Below are 18,488 nucleotides of genomic sequence, written 5' to 3' on the forward strand. Positions count from 1 at the left end.
TAATTTATTTTTATTATTATCTTTATTTATTTATACCATTATTTTTCAGTTTTGTTTTAGCCCCATTTGGTTATTCAATTTAGTTTTATTTTTATTAGTTTTCATTTTCATTATATTTTTTATTCACTTATTAATTTATTATTAATTTTTAGTTTGAATTAATTAATTCATTATTATTAATTATTACTTTAATTATTTTATTTCTATTCTTATTATTTATTTTCATTTATTCTTTACCTTTGGTCATTATTCCCCCTTTATTTATTATTTGGTTTCATTATTCTTAGAGCTTTAGTATTATTTTGCATTACTAAGTTTTAATTTATTAATTAATTAATTAATTTATTTGTTTTAATTTTATTTTTACTATTGGTATGTGTTTTATTCCATTGATCCATGAGCGTTTTAACTTTTATTTATCTCATTTGTTTTATTCGATTTGGTTGTTTTTTATAATTTCATTCTCCCTTAATTTAGTAATCTGTTGCAACTAATTTTCTTACTGTATTTTGATCCTGGTCCCTTGGTCATATTAGCGGCTGGTCAAACTAGCCGTTGGAGGCTCTACTCGGTCTATTTAACATGCTTCGCTAGATCTGTTCTTCAACTTGTCCTGACGATGAACCACACTAGTTGGTTCGAAACGCGTCGACAAATGATTTTCCATGTGATTTTCGCCGAAATCTTTCTCTAACAGGATAACATATGCTTGTTCTATAATTTTCCCTTCAGGCAAACCTGTCGCTATGTTTTAACAAGTATAGTGACAATGAAACTCGGTCTTGTCTAAAATGGACAAGTTTGCTGCTATTGTTTTAACAAGTTTAATGACAAGGATAAATCAGTCCTCTTCATGTTTAGAGAGTTTGAAAAGGGACGAAAAGAAAACTCCATAAGTTATTTTTCGTAAAATAATCCCTTAGGTCCGAAAAAAGGATAAAATAATACAAAAGGGATGACTTTTCCGATCACTTTAACGAGCCGAAAAAGACAAGCGCTCAACTTTTTCGTAAGATAATCCCTTGAGTCCAAAAATAGTATAAAATCATACAGGAGGGATAACATTTCCAATCACTTTAATGAGTTGAAAAGGTCAAGCGCTCGAAAATATTTTCATATTTAACGAGTCTGAAAAGGGTTTAAAGGAGACTTGATTTTGAGGAACGATTGGTGTTTAGGGTAGCAACTAGTTCTGGTGAATTTGGAACTTCTCAAAACATGGTGAATTCTGTGAAGAGGCTGGCTATAAGACCACTCATTTCAATTGTTCCTCAAAAGGGGTAAAACAACCAAGTGGAAGCGTATGATCGACCAAAGGAATGGTGGTGATGGGATGTACACAACCAAGGTTTGAAAGGTTGATAGAATGGCAATCACAGAGGTTAATTACTTGAAGATGGGTTCATTTTTTGACGAGCTTGAATCATGGGGGAACTATGCTTGGATTCAGTTTCATTTTTACACAAGCTTGAAACAAACAAACTATGCTTGAAACAATGGTCAAAGATGTTCAATTCACTATTTAGCACATCAGATTCTTTCGTCAGTCATTCAACCTGCTCAAAACTCCTTCAAATTGATTAGAAATACATATATATGGATGAAAAATGAACTAAAACTAACATTTTACTTGAAGTACGTGAATAGTAAATATAAAAAGTATTTTTACCTTTCATTTTCATCATTGCATTTCAAATTTGGGATTTTGGAGCTCTGGGGTGGTTTTCCCCTTCAAATTTCACCAGTCAATTTCAATACACCCTGTGGACCATTTTCCATGCTGTCAGGACTAGGTAGGAGCTATCCTTGAGCTCTTCATTTTCATTCCATCTTTTCTTGATTCTGAGCTAGTTTTTCCACTTTTCTGGGCCCCTGGGGTTTGAAGATTTCGTTCCCCAATCATCGCACCTAGCCTATATCAAAAGGTGTGATGCATACTAAGCTGTACACTGGCCAGTTAGTATGCATCTCACCTTGCTCAAAGGCAAGGTGCGATGGGCGCAGAAAGGCACTTTACACAGTGTTTTCTCATCAAATTTTTGCCTGTTTTTGCTCAAATTTGGATCCTAATTCATCTTTTGTTTGCATTTCAGATATTTTTTGGATCGAGATGGTTGTCACATGGCATGAATGAGAACATGAAGAGGAGGATATGATTAATTTACATGACCAGGGCACAGTGGACGCATTAAGAAACTATGACTTGCTGAAGTTCTTCTACATACCTAGCTTGAGACAATAGAGCAGTTTGTTGCAGTATTTTCTCGATGCTTAGGATCCAATTGACTAGGTATTCCAGATCAGAGGTAAATATATTCCTTTGACGGTCGAGGACATTTAATTTCTGATGGGATTGTCGAGGTGTGGTGCCCCCCTTTCACTATTAGGATTCGCTCGTGGGGGAGAATCTATGAAAGATTACATTCGTCAGTTCTACAGGAATGGATCTCAGCCCAATAGAGATGGTAAGATTAATATCTGGGACTTCACTAATTGACCATTGAGGACCATTTTATTTACCTTTTCTTGATTGGCTGGCAGTGCGGCCTTACATTTGGCGAACAAATCTTACATGCAGTATGCCCTGGAATGCCTAGAACTGAAGGTGTTCAACTGGTGTGAGGCAATACTTCTTGTTATAAAAGAACAACTGTCCAAAGTGAAGAATGGAAGAACCAAGAATTTTTGCTATTGATCCATATTGACTGCTTTTTCTTTGGACAGGATTCCACTGATGCAGCCTAAGAAAATTTCATTGGGATTGCCAGCATCGAGGGAACCACAGATGCAGAGATGGGTGGATATTATGGCCAGACATGCCCACCAGTCATAGATCTCCTTCTATGATGCCTTTTTCGAGTGGTTCAACCACTAGGAGATGGTATTTGCGGAGTATCCATATGTCGTGATGGATTTCCTAGGCGACCCAGATTTGGCATTACCAACTAGTGAGCAGTGGAGTGCTATAGGTAAAATTATTCGACCACATCTTTGTTTTTCAGTTTTATAATGCTTTTGTGTTTTTAATATTACCAAGACTAAAAAAACTTGTATGTGTGTGCAGATATTGGACCAGTGCGACCAATGGCACACCCACGGGCGGCAGATGATGCTCCAGTACGAGAGGTTGTAGGGAGGGCCGTCCTTTGGGATCTGGACATATCGAAGACCCTGGCACTGTTGCAGGATCAGATCGATGGCCTCACTCTCGGCATTCAGGATGTTAGGATTGATGAGTTACCTTTGAGGTTACAGCACCATACTACTGGCATACCGAGTCGTTGGACTAGGCTCCTACGCATGATAGCACAAGTGGTGACATGTTATCACCAGCATCACTAGTCTAGGATGTTTTTTTGCATTCATTTTGAGTTTCTTGGTCAGATGACCAACTTTGCCTTGGACACAAAACATTTTTAAAAAACTATAAATAGTTATCTACTTTTGATTTTTCGAGTTTTGTTTGGGCTAAGTGATGCAATCTTGATGAAAATGTTGATGTGAAATGCTTTCTTTACAAATGCTGCAAATGTCTATTTAACACATAGTTTGCTAATGAATTAGTCAATGTGTTTAAGTTTCTGGAAATGTGTTGATATTAAATGGAATCAAAATGTCTTTCCAAAATCCTAACTCTTAGGAACATGCAATAAATAGCTAGGTTCCAAATGGAATAAACACCAGTAAGTTGTAGAATGACGAGTTGTGAATCTAGCCTGACAACGAGTCGGCGTATACCATGTGAAATGGCATAAGAGAGAAGTTCAATCAACGTGCTATACTCAGCGATGTTTTTTGTCGATCGACCAATGCATGTCCCCCTGAAACTCACTAACTCGCTGCTTGGAGTGAAAATGGCCTAGGCCACAGAAGATAGGTTCTACATACTACGACTAGCTTCGTTGGCATACCCAACAAATGGTTCCAAAAAGTCTGACATCTGCAACAAGTGTGAAGTGGATTACTTAACCAAAATGACAACTCTAAAAAGAAAACACTCAAAAATGCAATAAAAGCATATGTACAATGAGTTTACTACAAAAATCAGAATAAATTAATTATATAAAATAAAACAAATATAACAAACCAATATAAATAACTAGTTACAAATAAAATAAATAAAAATCAATTTAAATCATTACATAATTAATATTTCTATTTTATTATCATAAATCAAAACTAGATTTAGATCAATTATATAAAATAAAATAAAAATAAAATAATATAAAATAATAAATAATAAGTTACAAATAAAACTATATAAAAATCAATTTAATAAAAAATAATTAAAATTCTCATTATATAATTATATATTTCAAAATTAAAAACCAAAAATTATAAAACTATTATAATAGGGTTAGCTTCCATTCCCTTTACATCTCCCTAACTCTATTTATTCATACCAATGAGATCTATCTTGCACAATTATTGATCTATCCTGATGATGAGCCACGGTGGATGGCTCGAAACGTCGATGCAAACAATCATGGATGCGAGAACTCTGGAAGAAGACTACACACAGAGTTTACTACACTCAATCAAGCATAGTAACGTTTAAGATACAACCTGTTTCGGGGCTGCGACAGTGGAATCCCATCATAATTGACCAGCTCCTGGGCTCCTTTTGTCAATACTCATTTAAAAATGTAAGGGCCCATCCATAATTGCTCGAATTTACCTGCTCCTAATTTGTCAGGGTCCTGATCGTAAAGCAAGACCAGGTCACCTTCTGAGAAGACATGAGGCTTGACATTTTTGTCATATTGCACCTTGACGCATTTCTTATGTGCTTTGTTAGCCAATGCGGCATCATGACATGTTTCATCCAGATGGATTAGTTCCAAGAAATGAGCCTCTTCTTCAAAAGTTTCGGGAAATAGATCAATTGCAAGCTTGAGGGATGAGATTTCGCACTGAATTGGTAAGATTGCTTCCAGAACATACACCAACTGAAAGGGTGTAAATCTGGTCGCGTTTCTCATCGAAGTCCGATATGCCCACAAAGCTGAGTACGGGATTAAATGCCAATTCCATTTGTGGACTCCAATCATTCTCTGCAACGTGCACTTAAGGACTTTGTTGATTGCCTCAACTTGTCCATTAGCCTGTGGATAATATGGAGTAGAACTATCATGGGACAATACTAATTTGGCAGTCAATTCGATCATCATGTGTTTGCGAAAATGTGACCCATGATCTGTGACTATAGCCTGTGGTACACCAAATCTAGAAACTACATGGTTAAAAAAGAAAAGAGCAGCTGTTTCGTCGTTGTTGTTTAATGTAGGCATTGCCTTGGCCCATTTTGTAAAATAGTCGACAACAACTATAATATACCCATGCCCCCCGGCCGAGGTGGGGTTACATGTCATGAAATAAATGTCCCATTTAGCGAATGGGCCAACAACAACGACTAGATGCAATGGTGCAGGAGGTAATCTAGTTTTGTGATAAAAAATCTAACAAGCATGGCAACGTCTGACTGCATTTATAAAATCTTTGAATATGGTGGGCCAAAAGTAACCAGCTCGTAAGATCTTTTGTGTAGTAGCATAACCAGATAGATGCCCCCCAAAAGCACCTAAATGAAAATCATTCAAAACTTTTTCGGCCTCCTCATGCGTGAGGCACCTTCGTAGAACTGTATCAACACCACGACGGTAAAGTGTATCACCAATGATCAGATAGTCTTTGGCTTTGTATCGAGTATGCCGCTATTTAGAGTGAGAGGTGTTAGGCCTAAAAGTTTGGGTCTAGAGATAGACCAGTATATCCCCATACCATGTATCTCTTGACGATATCAGAAACATAGTGTCATCCATGATTGATGCTTGGGATGTTAAATTGTTGGATGATGAGGGAAGGTCACAAAGTAACTTTGCAAAGAAGAGAGACTTCTTTGATTTGGATTTGGTAATTCCAGATCAAACTCCTGCAAAATGGCTATCCATTTGGAATATTTGCCCCCTATTAATTGACGCGACCGAATGTAGGTCATAGGGTTGCAATCTGACACAATGGTAGTTTTACGAAAGAGAACATAGTGTCAAAATCTCTGTACTGCTTGAAAGGCTACTAAAGCCAACTTTTCAACATAAGAGTACTTGCTTTCTGTATCATTAAGATTGTGACTTAAATAATATATAGGATGTTCAATTCCGTTATCTTCTTGCACTAAAAGCATAGCGATGTTTGTATCTGCAGCGGCGAGATACAAGTTGAAGTCTTTTTGATAGTCAGGAGCGTACATTAATGATGCTTTTATCAGGGAATCTTTTAAAGAATCAAAGCAAGCTTGCGCAACCTGATACCAGTGGAAGGGTACCCCTTTTTTCAAAAGACGTGTATAACCTTTAGCGAGCTCAACATAATGTGGAATGAACCTCCTCAAAAAGTTAGCTTTCCCTTGGAGTCTTTGAATCTGAGGTAAATTTGAAGGTGGAGGCATGTCAAGGATTGCTTGAACCTTAAATGGGTTGAGTCGAATTCCGTTCTTAGAAACTACAAAACCAAGTAGTCGACCAAAACCAACACAAAACACACATTTGTGCGGATTGAGTCGTATCTTGTAGTGTTGGCAACGTAGAAATATGGCTTCAAATGTTGCGGATGATCAGTTTGTTTTCGTGAATGAGCCAGCAGATCGTCGAGATATGGTTGAACGATGTGTTTGATGTCATGGAAGGCATAATTCATTGCCCTATGAAAAGTTTCCCATGCGTTCTTCAAACTGAATGGTAATTTATGATATGCGAATGTGCCCCACGGATATATAAATGTAGTTTTTGACTAGTCTTGTGGGTGGATATTGATTTGATTGTATCCAGAAAATCCATCCATGAATGAAAAGATTTCGCATTCGGCACATTCGTCAATAATCTGATCGATAAAGGGTGTAGGATAGTTGTCCTTCGGACATGCTTGATTTACATCCCTATAATCAATGCAAACTCTAATCGTTCCTTGTTTTTTCATCACAGGAACAATATTCGATACCCAATCAGTGAGAGGAACTTGGTAAATGAAGCCAACATGCAAAAGTTTTTCAACCTCTGCTATAATGGTAGTGGCTTTCTTCAGATGGATAGGTCGAAGCTGTTTTCGTACTGGTTTGACATCTGGATACATATTGATTTCATGTTAAAAAAATTCTTGAGTCAATGCCTAGCATTTCTTCATATGACCATGCAAAGAGATCTCTGATTTCGCGAAAGAGAGTGCAGTAAATCTCTAGTTCTGATGGAGAACAAGATTTGCCAACGTGAATGTTTTCTACAACATTAGGTTTGGTCGAGATATTAATGGTGATAGTTTCTTAAATGTTGGACAGATTTTGCTCGGAATCTACTGTATTTACAGAATTTAATAAAAAGAAAAAATTGAAGGATGATTGAGGTCGTTTGGATAATCTTCTTTGTCATCTAGAAGGTGGGAACGATGGTGGTAATCTTCCCACAACGTCTCTCCTATCATCATTGATTCAATAATTCCTTCGTTTGTAGAATGCATATGAGACCAAGGATCGGAAGAGGTACCATATTCTAAAGACCTATCTACCCAAACACTCGTCGAGTGCTGATTCGGGTTTGCCGCCCAAACCCAGAAAATTGATTGCTACAAAGATTCGATGGGTCTTGGTCGCAACGCCTCACGATGATCCTCAGTATCAAAATGGTCGGAACTCTTCTTAAACTCAGATGAGGTAGAATAGATCATTTGATAGGTTTCCACTGTGGCCACTTCCGTGAAACCAGATGGAGGCAGGAGGGAAAAAGTTCCCATTAAGGAAGGATCTTTTAGGAGACCTACTCCAACATTTTGAAGTGATTGAGAACTTCCATGGATCAATGGAATGCTTCCAGTAGCTTGTGAACTGTTAGGAAAAAAGGCTAGTTGGTCAATGATTGTGATTCCACCTTGGAAGGGAAATGAAATCTTTCTAAAATATGTAGACACAACGACAACCATAGCATAAATCCAGGGCCTTCCTAGTAAGATATTGTAATCAAGGTTTCCATCAATGACCTCAACTTCAATCTCTACTATCTTGCCCCCCAGTTCAACTTGAAAGTTACTTAAAATCCCATAAGAAGTGTATGTTTTTCCGTCGAATGCTTTTAATGTTGTTGATGATTGTGACAAGGGTGGTGAACCAAGAGTTTTCCAGCAACTCATTGACATAATACAGGTAGATGCCCCCTCATCAATGATGGTTCGATGAAAATTTTTATTGAGGGCTTTTACCTGTATAAGGAAAGTGATTTGGGCTGGTAACTAAGGTGTATATCCTTTATGATTAAAGGTCACAAGATTAGAATCCGTTGGATCAATCCCACCTATTGCTGATAACAAAGCCTGCTTTTGGGGGAGACAATTTTGCAATACCTCAAGTGTCGACATAGCGGATGGCGATTGAGTGAGATCCTCCACTATATTATAATTCTTAGTAGCTCAAGCACAAGGATTAAATGTCGATATATGTATGACTCCTTTTGGCGGCTTTGTAGTTAATTCAGGAATTATGGGTGGAACAACTTCTGGCAAAGTCGTTGTCGAACCACTAGGTTGATCTGTAGCCTGGTTGTTTGACGATGATGGATTCCCATAATCGTTATTCCTTGTCAATATCAAAGCATCATTTTGCTTGTTTGAGATAAATAACATAAGCACTTGGGATGTGGAAGCATGATCGATAACAACAAGATTAGTTTTTGGGTTTGGAAACGGATCAGTCAACACCGCTGAGGTATTTGAAGCCTTCAAAAGTTTTGAAATCTCAGATCGATGTGGACAATATCTCATATAATGATCCTCGTTACATATCAAACATGGAAAACGAGGACGTTTCTTTGGCCCAGTAGGGTTTTCAGATGATTTTTCAGGAGTGGAATTCTCTTGTTCCTTCTTATTATTTTTCCCTTTCTTCTTGTATGAATTTACAGGGTAAGTTCCTCAGAAAGAACACCAAAAGGACACCGCTCACAACCAGATCACAAATCAATACACCAGTATTTTTGACGTGGTTAAAACCCTCAAAGAGGGAAACAGTCCACGGCCTGCGCCAACGTGGCTACTACAGGCAATTTATTAATCAAAGAATGAAAATTTACATAAGCTTCTCTCATGCACGGATTACTCGAACAATGACCCTCCATGCGCTTTAAATAGAACTCATGGACCAATCGGGTGTCAAGCCACGGATCAAGTGTCGGTAATACCGAGGAGAGAATGAACCATCGGATCACTACATATCGTGACCGTCGGATTGTAAGTTACAATATGTACAACGGTAAAGAAACACACTTTACCTAAGTCTATACCTAACTCTAAACTAGACCAAGTTGTACTTAACTATTTCCTATGTGTCAGAATATCCTAACACTTCTTGCCCCCTGGTTGCTTTGGATTTTTTCCTTTGTCAAATGACACGGTATTAATCTCTGAGGCAAGAGATTTGTCATTTGCATTCTGACTAGAAACAACAAGAGCTTTACCAGATGGAGCACTTGTGGTTTGCGTGCTTGAGGCACTGATCACACAGTCACCGGCATGAGACTCCCTATTCGATTTAGGAGGAGGTGGAATGGAAAATTCTAGTCTAGGAGCATTAGGAATTTTTCGTAGAGTGTGCCAGAATAAGTATAGATCAAGTCTAAATATTGGGCACAAACAATGACTTGCTCTTCAGTGACAACTCCTCCTTTTTCCACATCCTCAGTGATAGATGGCAATAAGGACTTAATAAACCACTCAGCTAAAAGCTGATCAGGAACATACATCTTTACCATTTGACGACGATGCTGCCACTCATGAATATGATCAGATATGTGAGTGGTCGTGGTCTGTTTAAAATTGGTAAGGAGTTCTGTTCCTGTTTCGTACCTGATGGGTAATTGAAAGTGGGTTAGAAAAGTAGTGGCAAGGATGCTAAAGTTATCAAACGAAGCTCTAGGTAATTCAATATACCATTTTGCTGCTGGACCAGTGAGCATTCTCTGAAAAAGGCGAAGCCTAATCGAATCATCATTCAGGGTGTTAGATGAGCACCACAAATGAAAAGTCATTACGTGATTCGATGGATCTTCACCTAGATTTCCATTGAATTTAGGAATATCGGAGGGAAGTTTATGAGGAATCGCTGGCCACCAAGGGGCATATGCAATTGGATCATTCGTCAGCTGGTTCAAATTTGGTAATTCTAGAGTTGCTACAAAAGGCAACTGCTGATTCAGGTTAGGTGAAGCATACCCAGGATAAGATGGAATCACTTGAGCAGTAGGTCTTTGCATACCAGCATAATGTATCTGATGCTGGTAACTTTGATAAGGTTGTTGGACATAACCAGTATAGTGTGGTTGTTGATAACCGTTTTGAAAATGCGGCTATCCATTACCTACAAAGCCTTGTTGCTCAAGTCCTTGGTAGGCTTGATATTGACCAAATCCAGTTTGAGCTTGTAAACCAAGCCCAAACTGAGGTTGGGTTTGCTAGAATTGTGGTTGTTGGTATTGTACTAGCCATGGTTATTGGACCATTTGCTATTTCCCAATACTGGAAGATTGACCAAGATGCAGATTGACAATACCCATTTGTGCCTTAGTCATTCCAGATAAGGAAGCACTAACCTGAGGCTACAATTGAATCGTAGAGACACGTGGCTATTGTATCGCAACCTGAGATACTTGAGGTTGAGACACAATAGGCTATGCTTGTGCTTGCGACATAATCATAATAGCAGGTGTAGTGGGAATATTCGACACAGGTTGGATCGGTTGCGTTGGATATACAACCCTTGGTTGTTGTGGCAGTATTGGTACCCAACCACTAGATGTAATTCCAGTTTGACCTGAATTTTGTTGGAAACTCTCATATGGTTGTTCCCCAGGAGGGAACAATGAAAAGGCATACTGCCCTCCATATGGCGGCAGTCCAGTGTTTAAAGGATATATCATTATTTGAAGACTAGTTTGCCCAAATTGATACTGGCATGCAGGATCAAATTGCTGAGTTTCAATAGAAGAAATATCGGATGGGTCTTAGGATGAATAAATAGGAGCAGACCATGTTGCTGAAGTAGCCCCTAAGTGGACTCCAGCTAGTGATTGATAACTAGCCAGAACAAATGGTATACCAGCAAACATTGTAGGAATGGTAGCAGGAAGTTCTGTCGTAGCTGCATCAGATGACACATTCCTAGATGTTGATGGTTGCTCAGACATGTTTAGTCTATCCAAAATATTTCCTAGCGATTCGACAAGAACTTGCGATGAAGGATGATTAAAAGAACCAAACTCAGGAGCAGAAGGACACACATGAATCCCTATTGCAAAATGTAACAGGGTATTAGACGGGGGATCCTCTACTATCTCCTCTATAGCAAGCAGACTAGGTGCAAGAGGTAGACTGTCAGGTCCATAAAAGATTTCTGGAGACAAAGAAGGTATAGCTTCTACAGTGATAGATACTAGAGGGGTGACACCTTCTGAATTCTAAAACTCAACTTCCAGATGTTCAGATAAGTGAACTTCAGTCTCAAATGGAGGTTCTTGAACAACTACTGGTCCAAATGTAGCCTCGGTTTGAACTGAGATGGGTTCTGGATCAACCCTAGATGGAGTTGTTTCAGGTATAGAAGTGTCTATTGTTACACTAGGATCAGTTCTAATGTCCTCTTTTAACTGCGGAACTTCTTCTCTGAAGGCAGATGTACCAAAAATTATCGGAGTAACTGTAGTCTCTAACGATGTTGAAACCAAAGTTTCAAATAAACCAGATGAAATAGACTCAGTTAAACGAGACTGCTTTGTCCGGATTGGCTTTGCTTCCGGAGTCAAATATGGTTGACTCGCTAGTCTTCGCAAATGACGGGGTTTTGATTGACTTTCTTCCACGATTGCAGATTACTTAATCAACTAAAAATTAAGGGGAAAAAGATGTTATTCCGAATTCAATTAATTTAATGACGCTTTGACACAACTTTTCCTTTTTAGCTTTTAAGAGTTGAGAAAAAGCTAAAGATGACTCTAGTCTCCTTCGATTTTTAATGAGCTTGAAGTGACAAGTGCTCAGATGGACCTTTTCTTTTAAAGAGTCGAAAAGGAACGAAAGTGATTACTCTGGAAAATCTAGACAGAGGGATTACCAAACCAATTGCAAAACTGCAATATACACCTTGGTGATAAATTAAAGAGAAATTACCAAGGATTTATGTACGACAGTCAATCTTCCAGAATGTTGTGTTCAGTGCATTGCGATCAATAAGGTGGCAGACTCGGATTCCTATGGATAAAGGATTTAAGCATATTGTGGTCTCCCAATATATATGCGACGGTATGGGGAGCACAAGTCCATGCTAGCACTTGTCGTATCAAGGAGGAGGAATCAACCAACCTTCAATGAAAATGATAGTTACTAGTTTTAATGATGCGAGAATAGGTCTCTAGCCTAGACCTCTAGATATGTTGCGTTAAGTTCCAAAGCGTTGTTAGGTTCATTGAAATTTATTTTAGAGTTGATCTTGTTTAGATTTTTCCTTTCAATGGTTCACCACGTGATGATGATTTTGAAATTCCTAAAATGAAATCTACAATGATAGACAATCTTTGTTTATTTTAAGCAATGAAAATCCTAGCTACTAGGGAAAGAAGATTACAATTCTTTCAAACAAAGAGCAAAGAGCACACACTAGTGCATTTCCCTAAATCATTTTTCCGCACAAAAACTAAAAATGCTAAATGCAAATGCATGTATTTGTTTTCTCATTCTCCTTAATGTAAAAAATTCCAAAAAGGAAAACTAAATTCAGCAAAGATCTGAAATATTTTACTCAAAGCGACATTTTTGACAATTTCTTTTTCAAAAGAGAAAGTAAGACTAAATGACACTTTCCAATTTTGAATAAAAATGCTTTCGACACTTCGAATATAAAAAAATCAAACCAAATACATGAAGAAAAGTTCAATCGACTATCAAGGGAAGGAATAATCCACGACACTTCTCTTTTTGACAGAAAACGACAATTACGACACTTTTTCCACCAAAGCAACAAATCGATTTAAGAAACTTTTTGACAAAGGATTGTAAATGATGAACAAATACAAAAAAAAATTCACTAATACTAATCTAATGGAGGCTGATATATGTGATGCAAGTAGGCTTCAGTAAGGAGGCACTATTCATAAGCAGCAAAACAACTAAATAAAATTGAAAACAAGGTAAAAAACCCCCAATTTCTAGAATGGAAAAAGGTTCAATCAGTCATCGCACCTGGGCTTCATAGAAACAGGGATGCATCACACTTACTACACTTGGGAGGTGTGATGCATACTGGGTTACAGTGACAGACAGTGTGATGGGCCAGGGAGCGGAACTGAAATGGTTTTTGGCTCAGATGTGCAACTGTTTTTGATGAGTTAAGTTGAGCTTTGATGGACAGTAAAGACAAAAGTATAGAGGAATGTCTTGAGAGGTTATTGAGCTACCAAAAGGGCATCTAGAAGTTCTTGTAAGTTAAATGTTTAATTCATAAACTAAACCAGAGATTGACTGAAGCAGCGCTCATCTACTATGCAATTGCAGAGCAAGAGCAGTTCGAAGGCTACCTGGCTGACTTTAGGCTCTTTCTATAGTTTATAAAACAAACAATAACAACAAATAAACATCTATTCGTTCCCGAGTGGAGTTGCCAATTTGTTTATGGGAAAACTAGTGTCTTGTCGATTGACTAGCCCTCTAGGTTTGGCAGGTACCCTAGAAACAAGAGTTTAAAGCAATTCAACGATTTCTTCTATGTGTAATAGATAAGAAAAGGATAATGGAACCAACCTGGAACTTCCGCTTAATCCATTGCTTGATCTATCTCCCCCTTGACAGATCTTGCAACTTCTCCCGTACTTAACCCGCTTGGAGAGTACTTGCACAAGTACAGCAACAAAGAACCGTCAAAGCATCGTGATCTATTACAACATAAACATTACAAAATTAGATATATAATGAACAAATGATAGCATTCGCAATTGCACAATCATATGGAAGAAAAGTTGAAGAAATTTATTAATAGAAGGGAGAATTACAACCCAGTTGTTTGATCCAGCATCATCCTCCCAACATCAATCCCTCTTCACCTCATGAAATAGCAAGATCACTCCAACAATACAATACTCTTTCCTCAATTACAAACTATCAGCACTTCCTTGCAATTCACAATATTCCAGCCTCCAAATCTCTTAGATGAGGGATCCATTTATAGATGTGTGCAAGGGTGTGAGTCATCTCTGGGGTTTGATTAGTGTCATTCCACTTTTTACAATTGGTTCCACTTGGATACTTCTTGGATCTCTTACTCATCCCTAGGGGAATTCAGAGAGGCAAGTGGCATAGGAGGAGTTTCTAGAAGATTCCATGAGCAACCACCTAGCAAACCGTCTCGGACATTTGTCCATCCTCACCCATCGCACCCTATAGAAGGCCTAATCAGTATGCATCACACCCTGGAAGTGTACCATTCAGTATGCATCACACTTGGCCAGTGGAGTAGTCAGTATGGTTCAGTTTAGGCCATTTCTGGATGGTTTCTCAGGTGGAACTTTTGGGGAATGATGTAATCAGATGACTATGTTCTTTTAGGGTATGAAATAACTCTTTTAAGGGTTGAAAATCCCTAGTTTATCGACATATAAGTTTGGGTTTGATGTGCCCAAATATGTCTATAACACTCTTGAAGAGAAATTATACATATAGACTCTCCTAGACCACTTTCCCACCTTCAGGAGTCGAATTGCTTGGTGGAAGAACTGACTCCAAGATTCTCTCAACCAATAGGTGAGAGTGAGAAGGTGAAACTCAAACACTTCATGGAGAGGTTGTTTAGGAGTTTGCTTCTTTTATGAGTTATAATGAACATCAAAAAAACCTATGATGTAAATTTATTCATGCCTACGTCACCTAGCCTCTAAAATAGTGCCATTACATAGAGAATATTGACTTTGACTAAGTCAAATTAGAAACTAGAAATTTACACAGTGTAATTTACAATTTGAAATACAGAAAAGTGCAGAAGTGCAGCGCCGACTTTGAGCTAATTTTTAGGTACCTTCCAGGGGTCAAAATGAAACAATGAGAGTACGGTCAACTAACCCTTCAAATATAGTTTCTAGAACAGTTTTCATTTTTGAATTTGGAGCATGGGACAGCCTTCAAAAAGCAATTCTCCCAAGGTCGTTCTAGAAGTGCAGCGCTTGTCAAAAAAGGGTCTAGAATGCTAGTTTTTTGCCACTTTTTCGTATTTTTCTCCAAAACTGAGCCACCTCTGCAAAATCTAAGAAAATGGGTTTTTATAGGATGGCAAGAGCCAGGGAAAATTTTAAGAACCCCCCCCCCCAAAATTTATATGTATAATAAATGGGCGAATCTCCATGGTATATAGGAAAAATGGAAGGCTATTTTTTCAATAATATAATATGTATATATAATTTTTTGGTGAATCTCTCACTAGGCATGGTGAATATTTTACTCAATTATAAAATCTTGTAAGATTTTGGCGAGTCTTTCACTAAATAATAAAACTTTGTAAAGTCCTAGTGAATCTTAGCATTGTGAACTCTTAGAGAATTTTTTGAAAAAGTATAAAACCATATATGACAAGAGCCACATGTTGGCAATATCACTATTTTTTTTCACATTTCCACGACATGGAACTTGTTTATAAAATTATAAAAAAGCCAACCAAGTCCCTTATAATATGAAGGTAAGCTTATAATAGAGTCTGATACCTCTACTATGCTTGTCTTCATTCAAGTGTCATAACTGCTATGCTTAAGACTGTGAATCACAACTCTCTCAGAACTCAACTCTATAGTGTAATTAAAACCTTTGGAAATTGAATCTGACAACTCTCTAAAAAGGATTAGTGAAATAGAAGCTTTTGTGAATGAGCCCACTAACTATCACTGCTAAACAATCAATCTAGACTATGAAGTCTTCCATCTTGATCACAATCGTGCTCACGAACAAGGGAGTGCGACCACCTGGCCTGACATAATGGCCATCATAGCTTCCAATAATCAACAACCACCTTGCAAAGACATCCTAGCTCATGTCTCATGAATTTTATTCATCAATCTTAACTGATATAAATCTTATAAAGATAATATTAGAATCCTCTCCAGATTCACTGTTAATACAGGGGTAAAGGAAATTTTCTAGCTCAAGGCACTAGCCAATACCAACTTTGGTATTAGTGACCCCTTTGTGGGGATGCACCTACCCTACCCCGTTGGGTTTTTGCCTTGTAACATAGTTCAAAGATCACAAGACTTTCCAATCTTCCTACTCCATTAGACAAACTTTATATGCTATACATAGTGAACGGAAAAGAAGCATTATAGAACACATAATTTCACAGAAGGAAGAAAAATCTTAGCCAGTTCAATATCAAAATCTTAACCACTGATTAATAAAGAACAACAAGTAGTGTAATGAATTTTTCCGAGTTATTTATTTACAAGCTGTAAAGAATGTAGTGGAATGGAAAATATTACTTAGGCGACCCTTCAATATTTTCTATTAATATGTTTGTGCATGTACATATGAAATTAAGAGCATTGTCGAATACAAAGTTTCCTTTTCTCTTGCCTCCATTTTGACAAATCAGTCTGAAATCAGTGTCACTTTGAATCTCCTTTCCTGTGTGGATGTTTTGACAAATCAATGTGAAATCAAAGTCACTTTGAATTTCCTTTCTTGTGAGGGATCACATCCACAATTGATTAGTAAAAGATAATCTACTATATATTATGTTCAAGAAACTGACTATAATCTATAGTGGAAACAAGACCTCAATTCTTATTCTGAATTTGAATATCTTAGGACAACATAAGATATAAAAATGCATATGGCCTTAGTAGCTAGAAAAAAATCAGTCCATCATTATAGGACCACCTAGATTTCGGCACTTAATCTAAATAAAGGCACTAGTTGCAGTGCTTATTTGCATTAACGCCATGGAAAAGCAACAACAATGTTTCAAAGCACACTTACTGGAAAAGTTGTAACGTTCTGAGAATATTTAATGATAGCATCTGAACCTTCTAGCTATGGTGCGGAAACTAGCGAACCCAAATCTTGGAAGATATCTCATACCAAATCTGAGAAAAAAATAAAAAAGGGAAAAAGTCAAAATATATAAATCAAGCAATGAATTGTTTACAAATCAAATACAATTCCTTTAACTAACAGTTAAATTGTGGTGATATATTTAAATATTTAGTAAGAGGGGAACTTAAAACCATGGAATATTACCTTTGTCATTACTGTCATCCCTCAGTGACTGAGATTACAAATCAATACTTATGGAAAGATTGTAAGAAATTTTGTGAAATAATAAAGCATGACCTCTATTTTCAAGCAATAAAATCAAGACATTGTTACATCAAGAGCCATAATTGATACATAATCAATGAATCAAGTCCTTGTATGGCACATGCTTGTTTCACAACCTCTATTTTCTCAATAAAAAAATCAAGACATTATATGTGGTTATTGCCAAAAGGAAACTGCGTTCTAATTTGGAAGAGGATCTTATCAAAAGACATCGATTTATTCAAAGCTACAAAGCCTAATGGGTTACTGAAAAATAAGTTGGAATATGGGATCATGATACTTAAATTGAAAACATATGCTTTCTTTTAAAAAAATTACAGTTATACAATGTTTTTTGAAAGCACTAGGATTTGAAATTGGGCCTTTCTATCAAGACAAATTTTCATTAACATAATGTACTTTCCTACCTGTAACATTGTAGATATCGAAGAAAAACTTGAAAAGCATAATAGAACTTAGCATAATGTACTTTCTTTCCTTCCTTAACATTCTTAAAGAGTTTAGGTTCCCCAAGTCATCAAGTAACTTTCGAAGGAAATGACAGTTAGTAATAGTCCAATTCACAACTGAAGATGTGTCACAAATATGAGGGGGCATCTCCTCCAAATCACAAAAGTGCCCCAGGTTAAAATCTAGCATTATTGGAAGCTTAATGCTCGACTGGGTGTTATTGAACCTAGACATTTTTCTAATCTTCACTATAAGCTTAAAGATACCTTTTCTAAGTTCTACAAGACTTTACTATGCTCTTGAAGTGGGGGCACATGTATCCTCTCCAAGTGAATAGTCTTAAACTAAGTGAAGATAAGGCCAATAGATCATTCAGTGTGGATCTCTTTAACCCATAATTGAATACTATGTCTCTCTTGAACCCATAATTGAATACTATTAGGACTTTCAAATTTTTCATGGAACTCAAAAATGTTGGAAGAAAGTATTTGCTTCCAAAAAAGAATAAAACTAAAGCCTATGCTTGAGGACAATTGATGTCACACCACTAATACTTCTCCATGGAATCTATATAGGTATACCACAAATTCAGAATTCCATTAGAATATTGTGTTTATTGAATACACAAATGAAATCGTTGCATTTCTTTAAAATATCTT

The sequence above is a fragment of the Pinus tabuliformis genome, chromosome 1_2 (genome assembly GCF_031772625.1).
Source record: "Pinus tabuliformis cultivar Carrire ecotype Pingquan chromosome 1_2, CPIR1, whole genome shotgun sequence".
Taxonomy (NCBI): domain Eukaryota; kingdom Viridiplantae; phylum Streptophyta; class Pinopsida; order Pinales; family Pinaceae; genus Pinus; species Pinus tabuliformis.